The sequence below is a fragment of the Furipterus horrens genome, unplaced genomic scaffold (genome assembly GCF_987537825.1).
Source record: "Furipterus horrens unplaced genomic scaffold, mFurHor1.1.pri manual_scaffold_4, whole genome shotgun sequence".
NCBI lineage: Eukaryota > Metazoa > Chordata > Mammalia > Chiroptera > Furipteridae > Furipterus > Furipterus horrens.
In genome coordinates this window covers 91861126-91886175 of record NW_028327174.1, presented here as the reverse complement: position 1 = coordinate 91886175, position 25050 = coordinate 91861126, and the positions used below count along the sequence as shown (strand labels likewise).

Sequence of the window (25050 nt, the reverse complement as noted above, 5' to 3'; positions counted from 1 at the left end):
TGTACAAATAGCAATGTATATTTGTGTCCTAAAAAACTCACTGGTCCAAAGGTATAAAACTCACATGGCCTGTGGCCCTGGTGGGTGGATAGCATAACACTGATATAAAAAGAGCCAGTTTAATCCAGGTGCACCTGCAGCTCAGGTCCTGCTGAGAGGCTGCGGCAGTCAGCAGGCAGGCTAGATATTTTGCTCACTGGCCACTGCAACTTCCTGCCACCCAGAGTAACCAAGCACAAATAAGGGCTCTGATACAGTTTTGAGATGGTCAAAGAGGGAGCAGGACCACCTCTCATGCTCTCCACTCCTTTTTCCTAACATCCTTATATCACTCTACTTAGGGTTGTCCCCACAGCATTTATTCATTCATCCATTTATTCATCAATCCATCCAGGCATGTGCCCTGACAAGGGGTCAGGCTGGTGACCCTTTGGTTTGTGGGACAATCCCCAACCAACTAAGCCACACTGGCCGTGGCTATTAAACTACTTTTTAAAGCTTTATGTATGTTTGAAATTTCTATGATAAAATTAAATTTTAATGTGTTATGTAATTACAGCAGAATACTATTCAGCCTTAAAAAGGAAGAAAATTTGGACACAGACATGTGCAAAAACATAGATGAACCTTGAAGATGTTGTGCTAATTGAAATAAGCCAGTCACGTGCTCGCTTCAGCAGCACATATACTAAAATTGGAATGATACAGAGAAGATTAGCATGGCCCCTGTGCAAGGATGACATGCAAATTCATGAAGTATCTATATTTTTATATGTTGCTCCTCCCTTGTATTACCCCACCTTATCATCTGATCTCCTCTTCTTACTTTGGTCTTAAATTCTATTTTCCCTCCTACTATGATTAGTATTCATTCTTTCAGCTTAAATTTGAAAAAAATTTTCCTTCTCTTAGCCTGGTTTTCACTCCTCATTCCTAGTATAAATACTCCCTCTATCACCTCAAATTCACTTCTCTTTCCTTTGGGCATGTCTTAAAATTTTCTTTATTTCTTTTTCCCCTCTTATTCCCATCCCACCTAATCAATCATAGCCCAAAGTTTGTACTGGGGAAGAGCTTTTTCTTTAATCTGTTTCTTACCTTCTCTCCTTCTTCTTCTTCTTCTTCTTCTTTTTTTTTTTTTGTTTATGCTCCCTCTCACACAAAATATATAACATATAACTTCTGTATAAACTTAATACGATACGCTTCCACTCTCTCACTTCATTCTGCCTTCTTCCCTCCCTTTTGCAACATACAATGTAAACATTACTTACTGTCTCACATTGCCTTTTCCTTACTCGCTACTATGATTACTTTTCCACCTTCCCTCACAAAAATCTTCTTTTAGTTAGCTGACTCTTATCTGTTTTTCCTTTCATATAACAGCCTTAATCTCTTTATATTTATATTAATAATGACACATTTTCTGCTAATAGTGAGTGTGATTGTGGGTGGGGGATATTTTGAAGGGTGGGTTTCTTGCCTGGGTTGTGTGTTTAGGTTTTAACAGCCTCTCCACAAAAGAATTGAAGACATGGTGGCAGAGTGATGCTTAATCAACTAGCCAGAGGGAAGATTCCACCAAAAAGTAACTGAAATACAACTAGGCAGCTTAAAGAAATGGCATAAAAGGCATCTCAAGAGCACCAAGCTCAGGAGACCAAAGAGACTGCACCACTGACTCCCCTAGGTCTCCTATAACAGAAGGTCATACGATGAAGGCAGAAAATCAAAGCAGACAAATCTAAGAAACAAAAACAAACAAAAGAGGCACTTAAAATGGGGAGACAAAGAAACGACCCTCAATAAAAGGAAAAGAGGAATCCCCAGAAAGAAAGCTAGACAAAACAGAGACAAGCAAACTATCAGACATGGAATTCAAAAGAATGGTTATAAGGAAGCTCAATGAACTTCACAAACTCAGAGGCAACTATAATAAACCCCAGGGGAATTACAGAGAATTCCAGGGAAGCTACAAGGAACTCACTGAGAACTACACCAGCATGAAAAAGGACATAGAAACTATCAATAAGAGCCAAGAGGAAATGAAGAATACAATTTCTGAATTGAAGAACACAGCAGAAGGAATAAAAAGCAGGTTAGAGGAAGCAGAGGATCAGATCATCAAGTTGGAGGACAATGTAGAAAAAATTCCCAGACAGTGCAACAAAACAAAAAAAGACTGAAAAAGAATGAAGATGGTTTAAGAGAGCTGCAGGACAACATGAAACATAACAATATCCATATCATAAGGATACCAGAGGGAGAAGAAGGGGAACAAGGGATAGCAAACCTGTTTGAAAAGGTAATGACAGAAAACTCCCCTGACTTGAGGAGAGAAAAAGTCACACAAGTCCAAGAAGCACAGAGGGTCCCAATGAAAATAAACCCAAAGAGGTCCACTCCAAGACATATCATAATTAAAATGGCAACATTCAAAGACAAACAGAGAATCCTAAAGGCAGCAAGAGAGAAACAGCAAATAACATAAAATGGAGCTCCAATAAGATTATCTATCAGTGGATTTCTCAACAGAAACACTGCAAGCCAGAAGAGAATGGCAAAAAATATTTGAAGCAATAAAAAATAAAGACCTACAACCAAGACTACTCTACCCAACAAGGCTCTCATTCAAAATGGAAGGTGAAATAAAGAGTTTTCTAAACAAAAGAAAGCTAAAAGAATACATTTCCACCAAACCAGCATTCAAGGAGATGCTAAAGGGACTGCTTTAAGAAGAGGAAGAAAGAGAGAGAGAGAGAGAGAGAGAGAAGAACACAGGTACAAAGGGGAAAAAAATCACAATGAATAAGAACCTATCACTAATAACCTTAAATGTAAGTGGATTAAATGCTCCAATAAAAAGGCATAGGGTAGCTGAATGGATAAGAAAACATGCCTTGGCTGGTGTGGCTCAGTGGATTGAGTGCCAGCCTGTGAACCAAAAGTTGCCGGTTCAATTCCCAGTCAGGGCATATGCCTGGGTTGCAGGTTAGGCCCCCAGTTGAAGGGTGCATGAGAGGAACCACACATTTATGTTTCTCTCCCTCTCTTCCTCCCTCTCTTCCATTCCCTCTAAAAAAGAAAGAAAGAAAGAAAGGAAGAAAGAAAGAAAGAAAGAAAGAAAGAAAGAAAGAAAGAAAGAAAGAAAGAAAGACAACATGACCCACATATATGCTGTCTACAAGAAAGCCACTTCAGAACAAAAGATCTACACAGACTGAAAGTGAAGGGATGAAAGAAAGTGGGGGTAGCAATGCTTACATCAGACAAAATAGTTTTCACAACAAAGGCCATAAAAAGAGACAAAGAAGAACATTTCATAATACTTAAGGGAACAACCCATCAAGAAGATATAACCCTTGTAAACATATATGCACCCAACATAGGAGTACCCAAGTATATAAGGAAAGTCTTGGAAGACTACAGGAAGGATATCAACAGCAACACATTCATAGTAAAGGACAATGGACAGATCTTCAAAGCAAAGAACACCAAGGTTATTGAAACATTAGACAACACTCTAGATAAAATGGACTTAACTGAGATATATATGTATATATAAACTTTCATCCCAGAGGAGCAAAATATACATTCTTTTTAAGTGCACAGGGAACATTTTCAAAGATAGACCACATGGTAGGACAGAAAACAGCCTCAACATATTAAGAAAATTAAAATTATATCAAGCATCTTCTCAGATCACATTGGCCTGAAACTGGAACTCAACCTCAAGGAAAAAACTTAAAACATTCAAATTCATGGAGAATGAATAACATGCTATTAAATAATGAATGGGTCAACAATGACATCAAGGAAGAAATAAAAAAGTTTCTGGAAACAAATGATAATGAACACAGAACAGCCCCAAACCTATGGGACACAGCAAAAGCAGTCTGGAGAGGAAACTTCATAGCAATACAGGCCTACCTAAAAAGGATAAAAGAATCTCAAGTAAAAAAATCTAACCTTACAGCTAGAAGAACTAGAGGAACAACAACAAAGAAAACCCAGAGCGAGAAGAAGGAAGGAAATCATCAAGATCAGAGCAGAATTAAATGACACAGAGACTAAACAAACAATTCAAAAGGTCAATAAAACCAGGAGCTGGTTCTCTGAAAAGATAAACAAAATCGACAAGCCTTTAGTCAGTCTCATCAAGAAGAAAAGAGAGGGACCCAAATAAATAAAATCAGAAATGAAAGAGGAGAAATCACAGCTGATACCACAGAAATACAATGATTGTAAGAAATTACTATGAACAATTATATCACAAGAAATTTGACGACACAGATGAAATGGGAAAATTTCTGGAAACATATAAACTTCCAAAACTGAATGAAGAAGAAGCAGAAAGCCTTAACAGACCCATAACAACCTGTGAAATTGAAGCAGTAATAAAAATACTCCAAGCACACAAAAGCCTTTGACCAGATGGCATCACAGGTAAATTTCACAAAACATTTAGGGAAGAACTCATTCCTATTTTTCTCAAACTATTCCAAAAAATCCAAGAAGAAGGAAGACTCCCAACTCTTTCTATGAGGTCAGTATTACCCTGATTCCAAAACCAGGTCAAGACAAAACAAAGAAAGAAAACTACAGGCCAATATCGCTGATGAATATAGATGCAAAAATCCTCAATAAAATATTGGCCAACCGGATCCAGCAACACATTAGAAAGATCATACACCACGATTAAGTGGGGTTCATTCCAGGGATGCAAGGATGCTTTAATATTTTCAAGTCAATAAATGTAATACACCACATAAACAAAATGAAAGACACAAATCACATGATCATATCAATAGATGCTGAAAAAGCATTTAAGTACAACACCCATTTATGATGAAAACACTCAGCAAAATGGGAATAGAGGGAACATACCTCAACACAATAAAGGCCATATATGAGAATCCTAACTCCAACACCATATTTAGTGGGCAAAAACTGAAAGCATTCCCCCTGAGGTCAGGAACAAGACAAGGGTGTCCACTCTCTCCACTCCTGTTCATCATAGTCTTGGAAGTTCTAGTCACAACAATCAGACAAGGAAAAGAAATAAAATGCATTCAAATTGAAAAAGAGGAAGTAACTATTATTATTTGCAGATGACATGATTGTGTACACAGAAAACCCTATAGACTTCACCAAAAAACTACTTGATCTAATAAGCAAATTTGGCAAAATAGCAGTGTACAAAGTCGATATTCAGAAATCAAAGGCAATTCTGTATACCAACAATAAAATATCAGAGATGGAAACTAGGGAAAAAAACCCATTTACTATAGCAACAAGAAAAATAAAGTACTTAGGAATAAACTTACCCAAGGAAGTAAAAGACCTGTACTCAGAAAACTACATAACACTGAAGAAAGAAATCAAGGAAGATACAAATAAATGGAAGCATATACCATGTTCATGGATGGGAAGAATCAACATCTTTAAAATGTCTATACTACCCAAAGAAATTTATAGATTTAACACAATCCCTATTAAAATACCAGTGGCACATTTCACAGACCTAGAACAGATACTTCAAATATTTATATAGAACCAAAAAAGACCCCGAATAACCGCAGCAATCTTGAGGAAGAAGAATACAGTAGAAGGAATCTCAATACCTGATATCAAACTATACTACAAGGCTACTGTAATCAAAACAGTCTGGTACTGGCATAAGAACAGACATACAGATCAATGCAACAGAATAGAGAGCCCAGAAAGAAACCCCAGTCTATATGGACAACTGATATTTGACAAAGGGGGAAAGAACATAAATGAAGTGAAAGTAGCCTCTTCAACAAATGGCGCTGGGATAACTGGACAGGGACATGCAAAAAAAAAAATGAAACTAGACCACCAACTTACACCACACACGAGAATAAACTCAAGATGGTTAAAAGATTTAAATGTAAGCCGTGACACCATAAAAGTCCTAGAAGAAAACAGGCAGGAAATCTCAGATATCCCACATAGCAATATTTTTACCGACATATCTCCTAGAGCAAAGGAAATAAAGGTAAGAATAAAAAAACGGGACTACATCAAACTAAAGAATTTCTGCTCAGCAAAAGAAAACATCAGCAAGATGAAAAGGGAACCTACAGTATGGGAAAACATATTTGCCAACAATACCTCAGACAAGGGTTTGATCTCCAAAATATATAAAGAACTTATAAGACTCAACACCAAGAAGATAGACAATCCAATTAAAAAATGGGCAAAGGACCTGAACAAACACCTCACCAAAGAGGACACACAGAGGGTATAGGAAAGAATGCTCAACATCACTAGCCACCAGAGAGATGCAAATTAAAGTCACAATGAGATACCTGTCAGAATGGCCACCACCAACAAATCAACAAACAACAAGTGCTGGCAAGAATTTGGAGAAAAGGGAACCCTAGTGCACTGTTGGTGGTAATGCAGACTGGTGCAGCCACTGTGGAAAACAATATGGAATTTCCTCAAAAAGCTAAATATGGAGCTGGCTTTTGAACCAGCGATTCCACTACTGAGATTATACCTGAAGAATCCTGAAACACCAATTCAAAAGCACCTATGCACCCCTATGTTCATAGCAGCACTACTCACAATAGCAAAGTGCTGGAAACAGCCTATGTGCCTGTCTGTTGATGAGTGGATCAAATAACTGGGGTACAAATCCTGGCTGGTATGGCTCAGTGGATTGAGCACTGGCCTGTGAACCAAAAAGTCACTAATTCAATTCCCAGTCAGGGCACATGCCTGGGTTACTGGCCAGGTCCCAGTTGGGGGCATGTGAGGAGCAACCACACATTGATGTTTCTCTCCCTCTCTTTCTCCTCCCTTCCCCCTTCTCTAAAAATAAATAAATAAAATCTTTAAAAACAACAACAACACATAACTGTGGTACATTTACACAATAGAATACTATGAAGGAGAAAGAAAGAAGGAACTCCTACCATTTGTGACAGCATGGATGGAACTGGACAGTATTATCCTTAGTGAAATAAGCCAGGCAAAGAAAGAAAAATACCATATGATATCACCTAACACAGGACAATAATGAACAACCTAAACAAATGAGCAAAATAGAACCGGAGAGATGTAAACAAGGGGGAGACTGACAATGACCAGGGGGGAGGGGAAGAAAGGAGGGGAGAAGGGGAAAAAGAGAAGGGTGTAGTCAAGGGACTAGAATAAATGAACCATGGACAATGGGGTAACAGCGTGAGGATGGACTGTGTGAGAAGGGGTGGGCGGGGTGGGGGGAAGCAATTGGGGGGGGGAAAGTGGGACAACTGTAATAGAAAAAGACAATAAACAAATTTTTTTTAAAAAGAAAAAGAAAAAATTAAAAATAAAAAGATGGCTTTGTGCAAATTAAATAAATAAATAAATGAAAACCAGTCACAGAAGGACAGATACTATATGATTTCACTTACACCAGGTGATGATGGTTACACAACAATGTGCATATGTATACTTATGCCACTGAGTTGTACACCTAAAAATGATTAAGGTGGTAAATTTTGTATTACATTTGTTTTACCACAATTTAAAAGAAAAATTTTTTTATTTTATCATTTATTTATATATATTTACTTATTCATTTTAAAGTATATTTTATTGATTATGTTGTTACAGTAGACCCAATTTTTTTCCCCATTGCTCCCTCTGCCCAATACCCCCCTTCCCCCATCATTCCCGTCTTCCTTAGTTCATGTTCATGGGTCGTGCATATATGTTTTTTGGTTTCATCCTTTCCTATATTATTCTTAACTTCCCCCTGCCTATTTTGTTCCAACCAATTATGCTTCTTAATCCCTGCACCATTTCCCCATTTCTCCCCCTTCCCCTTCCCAGCTGATAACCCTCCAAATGATCCCTATACCTATGATTCTGTTCCTATTCTGGTTTGCTTAGTTGAATTTTGTTTTTATTTTTTAGATTCAGTTGTTGATAGTTGTGAGTTTGTTGTCATTTTAGTGTTCCTAGTTCTGACATTCTTTTTCTTAAATAAGTCCCTTTAACATTTCATATAATAATGGCTTGGTGATAATGAACTCTTTTAGCTTTACCTTGTCTGGGAAACACTGCATCTGCCTTTCCATTCTAAATGATAGCTTTGCTGGATAGAGTAATCTTGGTTGTAAGTCCTTGCTTTTCATCACATTGAACACCTGTTGCCAGTCCCTTCTTGCCTGCAAGGTTTCTTTGGAGAAATCAGCTGATAGTCTTATAAGCACCCCTTTGTAGGTAATTCTCTGCTTTTCTCTTGCTGCTTTTGAGAGTCTCTTTTTATCTTGAACCTTTGGCATTTTAATTTTGATGTGTCTTGTTGTGGTTCTCCTTGGGTCTAGCTTGTTTGGGACTCTCTGTGCTTCCTGGACTTGTATGTCTATTTCCTTCGCCAAATTTGGGAAGTTTCCCTTCATTATTTTTTCACATAAGCTTCCGATTTCTTGCTCTTCCTCTTTTCCTGGCACCCCTATGATTCAGATGTTGGCACATTTAAAGTTGTCCCAGAGGTTCCTAAGCCTCTCCTCATTTTTTTCAATTCCTGTTTTCTCATTTTGTACTGATAGACTGTATTTTTCTTCCTTATATTTCAAATCTTTGATTTGAATTCTGGTTTCCTTCCCTTCACCATTTATTTTTTGTGGGTTTTCTTTTGTTTGACTTAGCATAGCCTTCACTTCTTCCCTTATACATTTGCCGTACTCAAACATGTCTGTCAAGCCTGTGAGCATCTTTATCACCAGTTTTGTTTTTTTTTTTAATTCTGCGTGTTAGGTTAGTTATCTTCTCATCGCTTAGTTCTCCCACTGGAACCTTGACCCACTCTTTTTAGCCACGCTTCTGTGTCTCCTCATCTTGACAGGCTCCTGTGTTTGTTTGCCTCTGTGTTTTAGGTAGAGCTGTTGCACCTGTTATGTTGTAAGGGGCGGAGCCTTAGGTATTCATCAGTACAGATGACCCATTTCACCATGTTGTGGCTCTGTATGTGGGGGAGGGGTCAGAGAGGAAACAATGTCGCTTCCTCAGCACTTGACCCCTTTTCAGGCACTTCTCCCACTTTCGTATGGGACTGGCGCCCCTCTAGCTGTTGCCCTGGCCATCATTCCCAGAGTGAGTGGGTCTGCAGATGTTCTAGGACCATGAGGACCCTTTAAACAAGCGGACTCTGCTGAGAGAGCGGCAGTTTTTTCCTCCACCCCAACCCCAACTGGTTTGCACAGTCGGAAGCAACGAGGCTTTATTTTTCCCTGGCACTGGAACTGTGGGCTGCGCAGTCCTGTCAGGAGCTGGGAACACTCCCCAGGTGTCCCTCCCCACTTTTTAAAATGTGTAACTGCACTTTTCGCTGGCCTGCCACCGCTGCTGCAACCACCAGGCTGTGTCCTCTCCACCCAAGCTCTGCCCCTCCTACATGTCTGGATGAGTATTTCTTCTTTATATCTTTGTTGGACTTCCATGCAGCTTGATTTTCTGGAACTCCTGTTTGTTTCTAGTTTTGAGGTAGTTATAGTCCTTCTTAGTTGTGGAGGGAGACCCAGCAGGTCTGTCTAGGCCTCCATCTTGACCGGAAGTCAAAACTTTTTATTTTTAATTAAGACATTTAACTAACAAAATTAATTTATTAATTAGGTGGGATACACTTAATTAAGGTCTGGGGATACAAAAATAAGCAAGAAGTCCCTGCCATTACTAAGCTCTTGGTAAATAAGAAAGAAATACTTGTAAAGTAACAGTTTCAATGCAGCATTAGAAATGAGGCAGAGATGCACCTAAGCTATGGAAGTGGCTCAGCAGGGTGTGTGCATGTGTATGTGATGGAGGCAAATGTGTCTCTTGTTCTGGACACTACCCTGGCCCCCAAGGAGAGCGCTAGCTGATTTAATAGTCCACACTCACTTGTTCTCATCTAGTAGCCCAGTTTGTGCTAGTTTTCATAGAGTAGCTACCCTCCTGGCCTCTGGGGTCAGAGTGTCTGGCTTCAAATATATGACTTAGGGAGACTTACTTAATCTCTTGGAGTCTCAGATTCCTTTTCTATATTGGGGCCAATGACAGAACCTACCTCATAGAGCTGTGAAGTTAAAATCAGGAAACATCTGCAAAGCACTGGCCCCATGCTAAGCATGTTGTTAGGAACTCAAATGATCCCCACTTCTTTTCCTCCAGCTACTAAATTATTCTCACAGAGAACTCTTTCTATCATGGAGTTTGTGGCCAAACATTGAACCTCTTTACCCTTCAGCTCCAACAAGCACGTCCCAGCCCACCTTTCATTAGGAGTCGGGAGGGCTGATTTCCTCATCACCCCTGTCCTCCCACTCCTTGTCCTGGGGAGAAACCATTGACTGGATGACAAGGCATGCTGCAGCTGTGGGGTGGGGCGGGGGGCACCTCAGGACCCCAGACAGTGTGAAAGGGAAATCACAAAGATTACATGTTCTTTAAAAAGAAAAGGCAAAAGCGATCTGGCGTTAATATCTGAGACGGACCTGTTTCAGAAGCAAAGGAGTCATGGGTTCCAGGCTGCATTTCCCGTTTCGAGACCCAACCCTACATTTCTGAGTCTACAGCCCCACCTGGCGGCGTCACAACGCACACCCAGTCATTTATCTTGCCACAGCCCGGATGACCACTGTCCTCTTATTAAAAAGGAGAATCTGCCCATAATTTCTAAACTAAACACTATATCTAATGTACTTCCTCCATAGTAATCATCTCCTTCCCGGGTGAAATCACACTCATTCCTGTCCTAACAAAACTTTAGTCTTGAACAAGGCATTCTTTTCTGAGGGGTAATTCCATTTCAACAACATAACTGTGACACATACACTCTCCTCTATGGTAGGGAAGTGCCGTTTTTTTGTTACAAAAAGTCACCTTCATGGATGACACCAGCACAAGTAGCCTGCTGCTCTCAACTCACCCCCTGCCTCCTCTTGTGCTCCCACTCCCTCCACATCCCACCTCTGGTCTGGGCACTTGCCAGTCCCTCCCTTGAATGGTCTTCCCCTTCCTGGCAGTGTCCCCAGAGTCATTGTGAGCTGCACCTAAATGCCACCAGTCCAAGGGTACCCTTCCCACAGCATCCTCTCTATGATGAAATCCTCATGACATGTTTCATCTACCTATGACAGATTTACCAAACAATATCTTTGTCTACTGGTTTATTGTCTGTCTTTCCCAACACAACATGAGCATCACTTAAAATTCATGTTGACATTATTGATCTTTTCTGCTCCATCAGCAGCACGGGGTGCCTGAGCTCTAGAAGCACTCCATAACCAATTGTTGAATGAATCAGTCAGTCTTGTCTTTTAGGATGGGGCTCCTCTGCTAGATCAGCAGCCTACCCTGCCCTGAGCAGACCCAAGGAATGAGAGAAATGGCAAAGATGCGTGTGCTCTTATTTCAACAGTGATTTTGAAGGAAGTGTGAGATTATTGCACATGTTGATGGCACGTCTCAGAAAATATCAGGCTTCATTATTAACTCACTGAGCAAGAAGCTGGGGTCTCGGCTCTGTGGGGAAGACCATTTATTGATATTTTTCAGTAACCCTATCTACGTGTATCAGTTGTCACTGTACTTTGATATGGACACTTCTTAGAAAATTTTGCTGTTTAGGGGACTAAAAAGTACCCAAAGGTGGGTGGAAAACTGCAGATAACAGCCTCCCTGCTGTGTTTATACTGTTCTCATACAGAACTTTAAAATAAAGTGTAAAGAAGTCATTTAATTTCTAAGAACTGGCTTTTATTACCAGCGACTGCCAGCAGATGTCACTATCGCACAAGACATGCTACAGCAGCCTGGTCACAGGAGCCTCTGTGCCGCCTCAGTCTGCCTCAGAGCAGCTGCAGAACCTCTGACTCACTCAGATTGGCAGCCAGTCGGTGGCGACATGATGATCAGCTCCTGAACCCAGCGGCTCTGTCCCAGTGGAGGCAAAGATCTGCCACTTGGGTGCCAACCCATCTGGTTAAATTTCTGCTTCAAGAAATTTAATATTTTCAAAACTTCAGAAATCAATTGGAATGGAGCTGGCTCTGGCCAGGGGATTATTAATGGCCATGTGCTGACTCATCATATTTGCACAACTTTTGTATGAACAGCTTCCACAACAAGTCAGGCAGAAAAGAAAGCACACACCCCATCCAATCAGGACCAGCTTGAAGTATTGATTTTGCCACCTCCTTCCCCACGCCCCCACTTTCGAAACACACTTAGTGTGTTACACCAGGGAAGCTGGTCACTGGCGAGCTCCCATGTCACTGGGGCCCAGCTAGCTTTTGATGGACTAGTGCATGGCCTCCTTCAGCTAAAGCAACTCTTTCAAGGTTTCCTGAGGCCAGGGATATAAATAACTGAATCCTGGGGACCGGCAGGAATGGAAGGGACATCTGCTTGGGCCCAGGTGCTCCAGGTGGCTCTTCCAGATTGATCACTTCTGGGCTCCGTGGGGAGGTGCTGCCATAAACCTCAGCAGGAGCCTCTGGTCTTCCAGAGCCCTGGAAACAAAAGGCATTCCTGGCACAGGAGGGTGGTGAGCGGGCCCAGGGAACGTCTCTGGTTGACAAGGCTTCCTTCTGCTGTAGATTCTGTCCTGTTAGTGGAAAAGACCAGGAAAACCATGGGAGACATTGAGAGAACCCTGTCTTATCAGCCCATGCCCCTGGGGATGGTGCTCTGCTAGCTTGGTCCTTACCCACTGTGACAGAGCAATGACTGCTTGGTGACATACAGACATAGTTTTCCCCTCTCTCTTAATTATTCCAAAACCTCATATGTTCATGCAAATTAACTGGCTAATTGTGCAACACCCTCCCCTCTCCCACACTTCTATCTGCTTCAATGATTAACAAAATCTGTTTTGCTTACTCTTTCCCTCTTTTGGGTGTTTTTATCTCCTGCCTGACTATATTGTCAGCCTAAGGCTTGGGACTGAGTATAATCTCTAAAGTCTACATGACACCTTCCAAATAATGACAAAAGATATGGCAGAGAGGCAAGAGTATGGATGTTATACATAGAAAGATATAACTTCCTTTATTCATTCAACAAACGTTCATTGAGGGGCTGCTAAGTACCAGACATTGTGCTGCTTAAATATCAGCTGGGTCACTCACCCAAATGCAGCTACTGGTGAGTGTGGACCAGCACCCTACAGCCCCAAGCCCTGCAGTCTCACGTGTAAGTGTGTGGGTAATGGCTCCTCTGGGTGCCCTTGGGGTTACAAGGGATGATGTTGCAGAGCTGGCATTTGGCAGTGCTCAATAATTTTTTCTTTCTTTTTTCTTTTGGACCAAACCCAAGGGAGTCAGTTTTAGACTAAAACATGATCCATGAAACTTCAATTTGTTAGTCAAATGAACCTGGTGGAGACATATTCACTCTCCTGCACTTATCACTGTGTAAAAAGCAAGGCCTCTGACCCCACTCCCTATCTTTAAAAAGTTTACTTTACCTGTACAAACACTAGGTATCAAAGAAACAAATAAGAGAAACAAAAGTTCAGTTATTCCAGGTGGGAGTTAATTAGATTAACATCAAATGGCGTCTGGACTGTTGGGTTTTAGGATAACACAGTAGGGGTGGTCTTGGATTAGGGACCAGGAGGCTTGGTTCTGCTCCCAGCCAGAATCGCTGTTTATCTAACTAAAGCATGTGACTTTGGACTTAACCTCTCTGTCTTGGGCCAAATTTCTCTTTATCAGAGCAAGGAATTAGGGGTGCTGGGTGGTCTGAGAGCCATCCCTCCCCCCACCTCCCTCCTGCCAAGATTCCCCTGGGCACCCCCTGTGTCAGGACCTGCGCTGGACCTGGGGAGCTGAGGTCCCTAAGGGACACACCTGTCCTGAATGTATTCCTTTTTGTTCTGGTCATCGTAGCAAAGGAAGATCCCCAAATGACATTGATGTTCTGTGAATTCTAAAAATGGTGTTGTTAGTAACTATATTTTCATGTTCAGTGCTATTCTAGAAAGGCGGACCAGGGGGAGCTTGCTTCCACTGGTCACAAAGGGCTCATGGAGAAGAGGAATCATGGCAGTTGCAACTGGGGCTCCCAGAGCTCAAAGGCCACTGCCGCTAGGAAGCACAGTAGGCACCTCCTACACCCACGAGGCCGGGGTTATCCCCAGAGCTTCTCACCTGCTTTCCGGCACTGAATGATGTTTTAAAAAATGTGTCTCGGATAATTCTTAGTCTTATAAAGTAGGACACAACATCAGTCAATGCCCTGAGTTTAAATTTAAACACTAGCCTTATTCCTTTTATTTTTATTGTGGTAAAATGCACATCACCTACAATTTACCATTTTCACTACTTTTCAGTGTACAGCTCAGTGACATTAAGCACACTCACACTATTGTGCACCCATCACCACCATCCACTTCCAGAGCTCTCACCATCCCAAAATGAAACTGTCTCCATTATGGAGGTCGCGGCTGACCTGAGAGAGACAAACAAACTCTTTTCTAGAGTATTGTTACATATATTGGGTGCAGAGGCTCAAGGTCATGACTAGCTCGAATGCTATGGCTTAATATGCACCCGATTTGTTTGTATGTCTCAGGTTAGCAGTGACCTTCGTGGGGTTAAGCACTAACTCGCCACCTGCTCCCCCAGCCCCTGGCACCACCATTCTGCTCTCTGTCTCTGAATCTGACTGCTCTCGGTGCCTCCCGTAGGTGGAATCACATGACATTTGTGTGACAACAGCCTTACTCCTTCTGCTGCGTGTGGGAAGGAGGGCACAGGGTCACCCTAGATAAACCCATTCATGGGGGATGGGATGTGTGGGGCCCCCAGAAAGTTTACCACTGTACTGTGTGAGTACTTGTCGGATGAATACTTGTTTGCTAATAATGAGGAAAACACAACTAGCTGCTCTTTAGTGAAACTTGCCACGTGCAGACCCTGGGCTCTGCCTTTCATTGGCACAGTCTCTGTGTCTATAGCAACCTCATGAGGCTGGTGCCACTCGTACAGTGATATAGATGGATGTCCAGCAAAGCTGGGTGCCTTGCCCAGGATGTGCAGCTAGGGTCTGGCGGTTTGAGATGCAAACCGAGATTTGTTTGCCTTTATCTCAGGTAATGTTCATGCACAGTAGAGTCTGGGAAACACTGGGCTAGAAAATGTGCATTTAAACCTCTCTCTCTAAATTGCTGCTCATGTTATTTCCTTTAGCAGCTTTGGTGAGATTTGGGCCTGTGCTAACCTGCAAGACTGTTAATTGATAAAAACATTTAAACACCTCGATTGACTGCTGCCTCTGCCCAGGTGTCCTTCCTCTCCCTTCAGCAGCACTGTCTCCATGGGTACCCAGCTGGCACATGGCTTTAGGCTGAGTCCCTTTCAGTACAGCACTGGGGTCCCTGACCCCCTGGTGAACTCAGGATGTGGAGCCAAGACCCCACACATTCCGAGGGCACTTTTCCTATTTCCTGACTTCAGCCCATGGAAACACCCATGTCAGCTCCCTCGCTGCTTCCTGTCGTCGTCCCAGGCCACAGCAGTATTTGTCCAAATTAGAGTCCGTTTACTCTGCAAACCACATTCGAGCTTTCCTGGACACCGAGCAGCTGCTCCCTGACGTCTCCACCAGAGCCCTGTTTGCACGGCAGGTTGTCAGCAAACAGACCGCCCTGAACAAGCCTCCAAGGGGTGCTTCCCGGTGGGATGAGCAGCAGGCACGTGGAAGACTTCTGGGTTCTCAACAGACTGCTCCCTCGGTTCATTATTTCAAAAGAAATACAGCATTTATACAGAAGTGTCCAAAGACATCTATCTATGTGGAGTGTAAGTAGCAATAGCATATCTACTACAGTGTGGCCACTTGGCCTTTGCCCTGCCAGACCTCTTCTCTTTCTTGGCAGGAAGAAGTTCAGCACAATGGTTATTAAAACCGTCTTTGCAGCAATACTACATAGGTTTATATCCTGGTCCCCCTGAAAGCAACTTCACCTCTCTGTAGCTCTGTTTTCTCACCTGTAAAATGGGGCTAAGAATCTTGTTGGGAGGATTACATAAGCTAATAATATAAGGTAGTTAGAACAGGACCTAGCACACAATAAATTCTCAGTAAATATTAGCATTTCCTTGTCTTTCTGCTGGCTAAGAGAGCACTGAGTTCTGAGGTGCTGGTTTTAGTGTTAGTGGTATGTCTCTTCCAGCATTGAGGATCCTTCCAGAGAGAAAATGGGTAGCATTGAAATGCTCATCAGTACTTCTACTTCACGGACAAAGCAGAATTTGGTTGAAACAGATCTTGACACAAAGGGGCTTACTAATAACAAGAACTGGTTGCTCAGAAGTCTGGTTCTGGCCTCATTTCTACTGCATTTATCCCTGTTGAGTATCCAACACTGCCTGCCTCCATCCCCACTACATCTCAGGGGCACTTCCGGCTGCTCTTCTGAATAGACTTGTGGAAACGTAGTATTTTCTGGCCCAGAAAGGATAGTGTTTGTCTGTAAATTACACTATCTTTGCATTTGTGTAGCTCTTTGGGGTTCACAAAGGGTTTCCTCATACATTACTTTTTCCCTCTCGAAAGTACCAGATAGATATTTCATGCTAAACTGAGTTTCTTTGAAGCCTCCATGTGGTCTTGCCATCTAAACAGCAGGCACTGTCTTCTATAGTCACATTGTCTTAGTCTGCAGCAGAAAAGATGGGATTCATGGAATAAGGCCACAGGGAGATGAGTTTCCAGGCTTGCACTGCCTGCAGTGCCAATGAGCTGCGCCTGTGGGCTCCTCCTCAGAGCCAGCCGCCTGCTTTCCCCTGGCCGAGCAGGTCTTCCATGACCTGCAGCACCTACTGTGAGGCATGCCCTGCAAAGTCCTGACTTGCAACAAGGGCCACGCAAGGGAGGGACCTTTGGAAAACCCCATGTGATTCTTCTCTGGAAAGGAGTTGAAGGCAAAGGACCTGTCAGTGAACATAGAAGTTGCCACACTCCAGTTCCCAAGCCTAGCCCTAGACATTCTGGTGCCTAGAAGTGTCATTTCTTGGCAAAGGTGGAGAGAGGATTAGTTTCCACCTGCTGTTCCTGATTCAATAAGCTCTTGACCCACTGAACAAACACAGGCCGACCTCCCCAGCTACAATTAGAGCATTCTCCTGACTCTCCCTAGCTCAGGCTTGCTCTGGTGTAGTTAGCAACTGCCATGAGCCTCCCATTTTTTTGAAGGCTTCCATTTGGTAAGTATTTATAGACACAGCCAGTTCTTGCAGGTATTTTTATGCACCTAAGGTGCAGAAAAAATAGTATAGCCCCACCCAGTTCTCTCTTTAGGCTCAGGCATCAGCATGTTCTTGCCCTTACTTGGCTCTAGGCTTTCTGTGTTCCTGCAATGACCAGGAGAGGCACTGTGTAGCCACAAAAGCCTTCCCAAGGGCTTGACAGTACAGGTTTCCTCAGGTGCTCTTTGACCTGGACATCCTTCTACCTGCAGAGAGTGGTTCCAGGTTGTACATCTAGGGAAATCTAATCTACCTCTTACCTGGACCAGAACACCTGCATGAAAGTGCTGTGTAACAAGGTCAGGGCAGTACATTTAGCAGGATCTTTTCTGACTGAAACAATGGATGGCTCCTTTTTTGGTGCTGGAGTGACAATGAATTTATGGATTTGGGATGAATCACTGAATGATATTGACACCAACTCTTTACACTCTTGCATTTCTTCAATTAATCTGAAAATTGGTCTGCTTTCCCCAAATAATGAGTTTAGAACATAGAGCTTCCATTGTATGTGTGTAGTTAGGTACTGTTAAGAATAAAAAAGGAAAGCTTTGTGTAAGAACAAAACATCTCAAGTGTATTTTTTTAAAACCCAGAATTATTGAAGGAAAACATTAAAAAAGCAATATTTAGGAGTTTTTATCTAGTTTTTCTACTGGTTTAACATGGACTAGGGGACTTTTGGTATGAGTAACAATAGAATTTTGATACCAAAAACGAAAGAGAAAAGCTGTCAAGGGATAACTGACACACCCAGTGATGTACAGAGCAAACATCAGCAGAAATGAAATAAAATGAAGATGTGGGAAAGGGCATTGCACACTGAAGACTGCTGGAGTGGGGCCAGGACAGGGGAGGGTCAAGGAGAGCCCTGGAAAATCACCTCTCCCAGTCCCCTGAGAACCCCTACCACAGCTCCTCAGCAGAGGCTCCCCTCCTCTTTTCTGCTTCTGTTCTTTTTCTAGGCCCCTTTCCTTCCTTTCACTTGTAGATTCCCCCGCAACACACATACACTCTCCAATTATCCTCCTGCAAAACAGTGTCCCATCCTTGTTCCCCACCCAGTCTATGATCTAGTCACGAAGCCTTTGGGGAGTAACAGGTGAAATAAAGCACAGCTCACCAATCCCACTGTGTTCAGACTGCTTCTCTGTCTGTTGCCCCATTAAGGAGAAAATCTGTAAGTGATTCCCAATGTCTAACACAGTGTGGTTGCTAGGAGGGGTTTAACAAATATTGTGGATCTCAACTAAACTGGAACCTCCAAAGAGATGTGGACAAGGTTACATGGAAGCAATACATTGAGAATCCACTGCTGATGGATTTGCTTAATTTAAAGAATTACACAAGAGGGGGCTCAGACATTAGAATTTTTTATAGAAATAATTTTTATTTTTTCAATTACTAGTGCCCACCTGCCTCCACACATATTCATTACAATATGATTGACTATATTCCCTCCCTATGTTGTATTTTACATCCCTGTGACTATTTTGTAACTACCAGTGTGTTCTTAATTCCTTCCCCTTTTCACCCAGTCCCCCAACCCTCCTCCCGTCTGGCTATCACCAGTCTGATCTCTGTATCAAAGAGTCTGTTTATGTTTTGTTTGTTCATTTATTTTGTTTTTTAGATTCTATTCAATACATATAAATGAAATCATATGGTACTTGTCTTTATCAGACATCAGGCTTGACAGCATTTTTTTTTTGCATTTGCTTTTATTTTATGGTTCTTATTTCTCTTTATCATGATGTAAAGGAGTGCTTGTTAATAAGTCATGCATCTCTTAAAATATTTCAAGTTATTTTATGTATTTCACATAATATATATTATATTTATTTATATGTAACACATCTTATTACTCCATAAGATACATTATGGGCTCTATTTTCACAAAAGGAAACTAAATTTTACATAAATAATAAAATGACATTGAAAACTATGAAATATGGAAGTGAATATTTATTTAGAATAAGAAAATAGAACACAAAATTTTAAAAGGTGACAAAAGCCATTGACATTTCAAAACCCAGGAAAATGATATTAAATTAACTAACTACCTTATATACCTTTATAAGATTCTTTCCTCCATTAAAAAATTGTAGTAAGATATACGTAAGACAAAATTTGCCATTTAATCATTTTAAGTGTAGTTACGTGGCATTAAGTACTTCAACGTTGTGTGCAAACAAAAGCACCATCCATCTCAAGAACTTCATTTTCCCAAACTGAAACTCCATCCCCATTAAACAACTCCCCATTTCCCTTCCCCCACTCTCTGGTTCCTATTGTTCTACTTTGTGTCTCTTTGAATTTGATCACCCAAGTTGCTGTATGTAAGTGGAAATGTAAAATATTTGTCTTTTGTTAATGTCTTATTTGGCATAGCACAATGTCTTCAAGGTTTATCCATGTTGTAGCATGTGCCAGAATTGCCTTCCTTTTTAAGGCTGAATAAGATTCCACTATATGATGTTCACCCATTCATCCATCAATGGACACTTGAGTTGCTTCAACCTTTGGCTACTGTGAATAATGTTGTATGAACTTGGGTGAACAAATAACTGTTCCAGTCCTGCTTTTGCTTCTTTTCGGTATTCAACCAAACGTATAATTGTTAGATCATATGATAAGCCTTTGGTTAATTTTTGGGAGAATTGCCATACCATTTTCCACAGTGGCTATGCCATTTTATATCCCCACCAAAAATGCACAAGGTTTCCAATTTTTCCACATTCTCGCTAACACTTGTTATTTTGGTTTTTTGATAATAGCAGCCATCCTAATGAATGTCCAGTGGTTCCTACATTTTTCACTTTATAGTGTGTGATCTCTTTTTCATATATCAATGATTTTGTATTATTACTTTCTTCAAAAGACAACAATTCAGTTTCTTCTCTAGTGTGGTCATTGGGATTCATAAAATATGTGGCTTCACACAGACATAGCCACAGTGCAATCACTGCTACAGACTTGTGCCGTACAAACACAGCAGTCCTAGTAAACACTTGATTTTCATTAATAAATACATATGATGCATTGAATTTATAGTCTGTATTGAATATATTCCTGAGAGAAGAGGACTTCTGTGAACTCAGTGCCATTGTGAACTACCTTTGCCATTGAAAATTGTATATGCCTCGTGATGAGAAGGCTGCACCTTTGTGTCCTGATGCTGCGCACATCTGTACAGTGGGAAGCGAACACATTCCTAGGAGCCATTCTTACACCAAAACAACTAGCATTAACCTAACTGCACAGACAGGACTGCAAACTACATAGATGCATCTGGTCAACCCAGATTAAATGTATCCCTATTCAACTTCTCCTTAGCAGGATCTTCAAAATTCCTGTTCCTATCTCAATGCCACCCGGCTCTAAGAGCCACACGAGTGGTCAGTCATTTTCTTACTGATCTGTGTGCATTCTTTCTATATCACAGGTACAAGTTTTCTTATCTGTTAATGCTTACAAACATGTATTGTACTCTTAGCTTGCTTGCCTTCTCACTCTCTGAATAATGTTTTGATGAACAGAAGTTCTTGATGTTGATATAATTCAACTTATCTGTTTCCTTTACAGTTAATTATTTCAATGTCTTGTTTAAGAAAAGTTTTCTGTAGCTCAAGGTCAAGAAGATGTTTTTCTGTTTTCTTCTAGAAACTTTGTTTTATCTTTCATATTTAGATCATCAGTCCACCCGGAACTGATATTTTTGCGTATGGAATGAGGTGGAGGCCAAGACTTGTTTTTGTTGTTTTTTTAAAAATATGGATATCCTACAGCCCTAGCATTGATTATTGAGAGGACCATTCTCTCCACTCCTGTGTGCTGGACCTTTTCATGTAAATCTAGTGTCTGAGTACATGTGGATTTAATTTCTGGACTTTTTATTCTGTTCCATTGACTATTTTTCTATCTTTGCATCATTGTATTAATTATTGTGTGTTTATGATAAATCTTGATATCTGGTACTGTAGAAACTCCAATTTTGTTCTCTACAATTGTCTCAGCTGTTTTGGGGACTTGGTATTTCCACGTAAAGTTTGGAAGCAGACTGTCAGTTTTTAAAAGCAAAATAAATTGCTGGTGTTTTATTTGGGATTTTATTGATCTATTGATCAGTTTGTGGAGCCATTTAACTTTTCTATGTCCTAGATCCCTCTTCTAAAAACGAAAACAAACAAAAAACAAAAAAAGACTCACTGAGCAATCATGAGCATTACATGAGACAAAGTATTTGTAAAAGGAAAAAAGATGCTACAGAATGCTCTGTTTTTATTAAAAAATGAGAAGGAACATGAGCAAGGACTGAGGCAAAACCTGCCTACAATGGGTATTAACATTGGGAGCGGCTCTGGGCTCTGGCCACTGCCAGCTCCTCCTTCCTTCACCCTGGCTCCCGACTCAGAGGCTGGAGTTGGGGTGAAGGGCAGAAGGGGCCTCTGAGACTTTCCCGCACCAGCACTCCCATCACATCCCAGGTGGTCACCACCTCCTTATGATAACTGTGTAGGTGTTTGTCTTCTCACATCTCTTACATTGGCTATGGAAACTGCTGAGAGAATCCCGTTGTGGTTTATTTGTGAACAAGCCCTCTGTGTGTCAGGTCCGGATCTGGGTAGATCTGCTCTCCCATGTGTTCTGTACAGAATGGCACAAGTAGGGAGGAGATAAGCAGGCACCACCAACGGGGAAAGAACTTTTCTCCACACGACTGTCCTTATTCTGTCTCCCTGAACCATGTTCTGGAGTGAGAGAAGGCCATTTGTGTGTGTTTGTGTGACCAGACATGAATGGGAGGCAATCTTCTTTTTCTTCAAGTCAGACTCTTTAAAAAATAGGAGAGTCTGAAAACTCCTCTCTAGATGCTCCCACCCTGAGTCCTAGACCCTTCTCTCAAAGGCTTTCTCTGGAATCTTTTGAACAAATACCTTTTGTCAAAGAGGAGTCTCCAGGCTGAAAGAAGGAGAAGTTAGTGGGACCCTACCACACCTCCTTTCCATGGGCCATTCTCTTTCCTGGGTCTGTGTCTTCAGGGAGCTGTCTGCGGAGACCCCACCTGGCAGGGTGGCCACCGCCTCCACGCAGCGGGCTGTGTCTAGCAGAGCTGCTAATGCCACACACAGTAGCGCAGTCCACACTCCCACAGCCTGTGTGAACCATGGGCAGTTCTGTTCTCAGGCCCCTCGGGACTTCTGTCCAGGAGAGGGAAATAGCGCTGACCTGAGAATGCAACCAGCCAAGAAGATGCCAGCTTGGAGCCAGATTTCAATTCACTCAGTGGATCCTGCCTGGGAAACATGACCTGCTATCTGTCGCAGTCTGGATGTCCCCATGATGGGCAGGCTCAGGTGGCTTTGAGGACTCTTACCTTATCTGCCCTGTAGTCTGAAGTAGAGTTCGGGCTTTGCCAGGATGGTTGAAGGTACAGGATAGGGCTGAGGTGTCTATAAATAATTCCTCTGAGGGAGGGTGGCAGAGATGCGGGCCAGGTGAACCCCTCAACGACATCCCCAGAAGACCCCCTCAACTTTGGGGGAGGTGCGTTGTGCCAGAGCTGACCTGGGGAACATTCAGATGCCTGGTGGTCTTATTCCCCACCCCCTGTCAGAGCAGCCAGCCTGCAGCTGAGGAGAAGCAGACCAGGGTGATCTGAGGGGTCGGAAGTCCTGCACCCTCCTGCCCAGCAGCTGGCTAGAGGCTTCTCTTAGAAGACCGGGTACCTATGTTGGGGGGTGGGGAGGAAGGAAGGCAGTGGGAGAAAATCAGACAAAGGAAGACCACCATAAAACCAGCAGCATGTCTGTAATCACAGGAACCCTTTGTTTAGAGCAGGTTTAAACAAGTTGTGGTCCTTTGGAAGGAGAGGTCATAAACTGAAGCAAAAATAAAAGTGTTTACAGCAAGGGAGACCGAGGTGCGGCAGGGATTCCTTTGCCAGGATCAGTGGGGAGCTGTGGCTGGGCGGCCTGGCCTGTGTTCAGAGAGGGGGCTCTCTCTTAGTGCTGGGCTCTTCCAAACATCACAGACTCAACGCAGATGAAGGGGAAGGAGCTGGAGTGGGGGTGGGGAGAGGTACCCCAGCCCCCTCTGCTTGGGTTGGCCCAGGGACAATCCCACATTCCAACCTGGGGGAGAGAAGAGGGCAGGGTGCCAGATCTTGTGACATCTAGAGATTCATCTCCGGAGACTGGGAGATGTTAGAGTCTGCTTTTCCACTCCTGTGCAAATTCCTTTATAATGGACTTGAGGGGGTTACACTAATAAGAGTGTTTGAGGGCAGCGTTTCTCAAAGAAATGCCTCTTAGGCCCAATTTATCAGCCTGGAAAGGTGTAGGAAGGGAAGTGTCACCCGAGGGAAAACATTCCTCAGGGAAGCATCACACAGGCTGAAGGTGGTGAGAGGAAGGCAGATGTTTGAGAAGGTGAGGCAGAGGTATTTATGCTGAAATGTCCAAAAGCCCTTGGCCCTGTGCAGGCTGCATATACCTTCCACCACGTTCTGTCCTCTGCCCTGTTTAATAGTGTGGGACACAAACATCTCATCATCAGTCAGTCATTCAACTGTTCAAAGAACATAATGCACTGAGGGCCAGGCTGCCAGGGCAGGGGCTGTCCAGGTGCGGCACACAGTCTCTGACCTACAGTGGCAATTGTAGACGCTTCCATCTCCTTGTTTTTAAAAAAGATTCCTTCTCCCCAAGACTACATGTATCCACGTAAAGTGGCACTTTTGGAGAATGACAGTGTCTGACCTTATATGGCATTATTTGTTGTCTGTGCTCAGAAAGAAAGGCTGCTGCACTTTTTAAATTTCTCTTGCAAAAAAATCACGCTAAGACCCCATTCATACTAATAAGAAAAAGGAGTCATCAGAGACACATAGGAGATGCCTCAGGTCCCCCTTCCCTGTTATAAAATGTGTTGTGGCTCTTTAACTGGCAGCATTTGTTGAACTGTCAAAATGAAGTTGGGTCCTCCCCTCCCAAATGCAAAAACCCAGCTGAAAATTTCTCTTTGACATTTACGAACTTGCCCTCGATTCTTGCATCAGCCCAGCCAGTTAAAGACATGAACTTTTTCTGGGATCCCCAATGCACTTTCTTTATTAGGAGAACAGGTAAGGAAGTTAGCAAAGAAGCAGTTCTGCCTTTAGAATGCCTTCGTTTTCTATAACCTGTCACCTCCTTGGGATTCGTTCCTCATTGGAAAAAATGGGCTAACGGATGATCTGAGTTCCTTTCTAGCCAACAACAAAACAAAATAAGTAAGATTCGAAGTAGCAGAGAGGCCCGGCTGATGGTATTGGTAGGCATCACGTTATGCCCACTTTTAGGAAGCGCTTCACACTCTCTGAGCCTTCGGTAACTAATACGTAACCATTTCTGCCTGGGGTCCTAATGTAAGAGGCATGGGCCTCCAAGTCTTTTTCTGGGCTTGATGCAAACTGCTCTGCTTCCAAAGCTCAGCTCCCTGGAGGAGAGGTCCATGACCACCCCTCCCTGCGCTGGGAGGTCCAAAGTGTGGCGGCATCTTCTTCCCTGGTGATGGTTACCTTGAAGATTTCGCCGAGAGCACCAACCTCCCCATTGTTACTGTGAGGCAGGAGTTCTTGTCCCTCCAGCATGAGGCTGAGCCACTGGTGTTTCTGGTGAAAGATGCCCAGGGAGCCAGCAGCACTAGGTGGCTCTCAGACAGAGAGTGGCCTCCTGGGGTTGGTGCCACTATCAAGAGAACCAGAGGGAAGTCAGCTCACTAGCTGCGGAGAACTTCAAAGAAGCAGGTC

At 42.6% G+C, this 25050-nt stretch overlaps 1 non-coding gene across 1 annotated transcript; it reads left to right on the top strand.

Moving 5' to 3' along the window:
• Window positions 1-664: 664 nt before the first annotated feature.
• Window positions 665-771, top strand: LOC150012429 (U6 spliceosomal RNA). Its single transcript, XR_016510869.1, has one exon. It is a non-coding gene; the product is annotated as a U6 spliceosomal RNA (small nuclear RNA).
• The last annotated feature ends 24279 nt before the right edge of the window (window positions 772-25050 follow it).